Here is a 4,687-nt window from a genome sequence, read left to right on the forward strand (position 1 = left end):
ATAATTTTCAAACACACCTCTGTGTCTGTTCTTAAATACACGGGTACATATGTACCCGTATAACACAACAACCCGGTCACGTGGACAGACAGTGGTTATGGGAGGGGAAGGGCAGGAACAAGAGGGAAGGGGGGATGGAGGGAGGGGGGGNGAATTCATGCTTCAAGTGACTTAAACCACTAGATTTTCTTTTGCTAGAATCAGAGCAATTGATGATGTTTTCAAATGAGATAATCTGTTATAACAACTGGAATACAACGACCTCAAACTGCGATATGTATCTCCAAGCTTTAGCTAGAACGTGATTCCACTTGTTACTCGAGCTCTAAACCATAATCTTCAATACCCGTACCATACTAGCATCCCCATCCTCCCCCACTCATCCCCTCCCCCGCTCACAAACCCCTTGCCCCATCTGACCGTAGCATGTAAGGGAGTTGGTAGTATGTGTGTGTTTGTGTATGTGCGGTGGGGGTGCTATAGTGTGTGTGTGGGTGGGTGGGTGGGATTCCTTTTTATATATATCCCGCCAAGGATTTCAACTCTGTACCCCTATTCCAATTCCCCTCGTCCCCATGATCAGTTGGACCAGGCTACGGACATGCCTCCAACCCCTCCCCGGACTCTCCCACCCAACCCCACCCGTCTTATATACTGTTACTATAGCTACATCAACGCTTTTCGATCCTTAATCACGACCGGAACTGCCCCGCCCATGATACCCGACATAACACCTCTGTATGTGATGTCAAGTTAAGATTTAGAACAACACGATCCTATTCACAGACTATTGTATACACGAACGATTACAGTTTCAATGACTAGGTGGTTTTAAAAATGTCGGTAATCGACTTAGAAGAATATACACACTATGCAGATAGTATTACAAATATCACGACCCTGGATGTTTTCTATGAGGCCAGTCAATAGGAAGGAATTGTATGGTTCCAAAGAATTTGTCGAGTCGTGTTTTTGTTATTTATACTTCATGGTTAAGCAAGTGAACTTTTATACTGATTTTTAGTTATTTTTCTCAATAAGAATTGATATTGTGGAAAGAAAACGGTGCCAAATCGACCCTGTTGTGAAAAGGAAAGGGCATTTATTTAATTCTATATTGAGTGATGTGTATAAACAGAGCACAAATAAAGATAATTGATTTGATTAGTTTAAACCTTTTCGATAAGGTCTCTGAATGTAGTTGCGCAGCTCCTTGTGAGAATGCCTGTCACTTTTGTATATCATATGCTCTCGTTATTATATCCAGACGCATAGTCTACAACAACCTCCATATAGCATCAACATTTGAAAGTTAGAAATGGAAACCTACCGGTAAATCACTGTCTTACATGTCGGCTACGTCTATTAAGGAGCCGTGAGAGAGGTGAACAATTTGTGAAGTGACAGTATTTTTTGAGATTTTGGATTTATTAGAGGTGTTTTATTTTTAACTGAAACAAAACGCGGTTTTTTGTTAGGATGGATTTAACGCATATCATTGGAAATACACGCTTGTAAACACGTGGTAAATTACTATTGTACATATACATTAATTATTTTACTGTTTGAAGTAGGAGATTGTAGACTTATACATGGATATGTCAGCTTTATACACGTATGAGTGTACATGTATAACATTATTGCCAAATTTCATTTATTGTTTTTTTTTGTAAATTATCTTTTAAGATATTTGCAATTGATAATCTCGTATCACGGGGAAAGTCAATCTTTTTGTGTGTCTATCTCTCATTCGCGACTCGTTATATATAAAATTTCAGGTGCGGACATAGGTATGAAGCCTGATGGTAACTACTATCCTAATAAAGCCTTGTGTGTTACCTTCTCAGGAATTCTATCATTAAAACGTTTACATCAGTTTATATTACTTTATTACAATGTCTGTGTTGCGTGTAAGGTCGCAAAACTCTTATTGACTATACGGTACGGGGGTACCCGCACCAACATATGCATGTCCCCAAAAAGTCATGTGTACATGTAAACATGAAAATCACTATGTTTAAAGTTACTGACATGTTTCTTAATTATCTTTTTTAATGTTTGAACTGAACTCTGAACAGATATAACGAGTGCATGTAAACTTAGTTCACGAGTCACGTGACCCCGATCGTGACTCCATGAGTTGTTATCGTCAGCCGGATATTCTGCGTAAATGATTCGTTTGAAAGGCAGCCAATGACGAACTTTATATTGTACACCCAAATAGTTTTAGCCAAACACAAATATTCCTAATGAAACTAAATCGAATCGCTAATTTAAAACTGAACACACGAAGAAAGAGACAAAAATACAGAAAAATAATCTATAACACCACGACAGAAATCAACAACATAAAATATTACGCAGAAAAAATTCAGGACAGAATACGACACACCAAAACACCACGAGGGAACTCAACACACCAAAACACGTACAAAACTGAACACACCAAAACACGTACAGAACTCAACACACTAAAACACCTTGGCAGAACTCAACACACCAAAACACGTACAGAACTCAACACACCAAAACACCTAGACAGAACTCAACACACCAAAACACGTACAGAACGCAAAACACCAAAACACCTAGACAGAACTCAACACACCAAAACACCTAGACAGAACTCAACACACCAAAGCACCACGAGGGAACTCAACACACCAAAACACCTAGACAGAACTCAACACATCAAAACACATAGACAGAACTCAACACACCAAAACACCACGAGGGAACTCAACACACCAAAGCACCACTAGGGAACTCAACACACCAAAACACATAGACAGAACTCAACACATCAAAACACCTAGACAGAACTCAACACACCAAAACACCTAGACAGAACTCAACACACCAAAACACATAGACAGAACTCAACACACCAAAACACCTAGACAGAATTCAACACACCAAAACACCTAGACAGAACTCAACACACCAAAGCACCACGAGGGAACTCAACACACCAAAACACCTAGACAGAACTCAACACATCAAAACACATAGACAGAACTCAACACACCAAAACACCACGAGGGAACTCAACACACCAAAGCACCACTAGGGAACTCAACACACCAAAACACATAGACAGAACTCAACACATCAAAACACCTAGACAGAACTCAACACACCAAAACACCTAGACAGAACTCAACACACCAAAACACCTAGACAGAACTCAACACACCAAAACACCTAGACAGAACTCAACACACCAAAACACCTAGACAGAACTCAACACACCAAAACACCTAGACAGAACTCAACACACCAAAACACCTAGACAGAACTCAACACACCAAAACACCTAGACAGAACTCAACACACCAAAACACCTAGACAGAACTCAACACACCAAACCACCTAGACAGAACTCAACACACCAAACACACCAAGACAGATATCAATTCACAAAAAATATTACGGCGGCAATACCCCAGCACAGAATGTTAATTTGTTATTGTGTTTATATATAACGTGAGTGTGACAATTTTGTCCGTTGTGTATTTTTTCTGGTAATCAGTGTAATGTCAGTTTTTACATTTATTCTACGGTATAAAATTAAGCTTGAAATTGTCGTGTAAAACTTTTTCTAAGCTTGAAGGTTATAACTTTGTCTCACAAAAACTACAAAGTGCATACACGGCGTGTTTATTATTTGTGCAATAACTGATTCTAGGTAACTGCGATTGTTTCTGCAGACGAAAGGTAAGCATCATTCTATGTCTGATAGCAGGTAACCCTGGACCCGCTTGTATAAAACAACTTAAAGTACTGAGATTTCCTCTGGAGTTAATATGAAGATTTTTTTTTCAAATGATTTGAGATACTTCAAATTGTCTGGCTGAAATCTTCCTCAGCTCAGATCTTCTCACTTTTCTCAACTTTTGGGATTTTTCTCCGGTTCGCTTGTTTTAAAGTAAAATCTGTAGTTTTCCTCAGATAAATTTGACATTTTCCTCGAAGTTTTGAGGGAGCAACACAGTTACCACAAATATGGCTACCTAAGCAAGAATGAGACGCCGAAACAGACACAAACAACGTAAACAAAGTTTTCTTCACGCGCGTCACGAATTAACAAAACTTTCTTAAAAAAATATCTATAAAATATTCATAAATGTGGGACAGAAGAATATAGATCCAGGAAAAGTGCATGATACTAATATTCCCATTAGAACATCAACATTTATATTCTACGTCACATAATGCACATATTTAACGTTTGTTTAATATAGTTTGTTGACGGGTCGCGTTAAAATAGCATGTGTAATCCATTACAATGCTGGTAGATTATGAGGGCATGATATATATAAAGGAGGATATATTAATATAATGCACACATAAAATTGATTGGCGTAATAATCGGTATAATTCAGCGATATCCCCAGATATATTATGCACGGACCTTCTGACACGGACCAGGAAACAAACGAACAGGAGGCGGTGTCATTTGTCTCAAAATACTAAAAGTTAAACATTTTGTCTCGATAAAATACCGCATCGTGCCGATTCATTCGCGGTTTGCTCTATATTTCTTGTGTCTCTATTTTTGTTTTTGATTGGATTTGCATGGAACCTTGACATCCTGAAACAGAAATGAGTGATTGTTTATCTGACAATATTTTCATATTTTTCCATGGGATAATTTGTAGATATTTTGTTAGGAACAAACTGGCAT

This window comes from Mizuhopecten yessoensis, unplaced genomic scaffold (assembly GCF_002113885.1).
Source record: "Mizuhopecten yessoensis strain PY_sf001 unplaced genomic scaffold, ASM211388v2 scaffold1579, whole genome shotgun sequence".
NCBI lineage: Eukaryota > Metazoa > Mollusca > Bivalvia > Pectinida > Pectinidae > Mizuhopecten > Mizuhopecten yessoensis.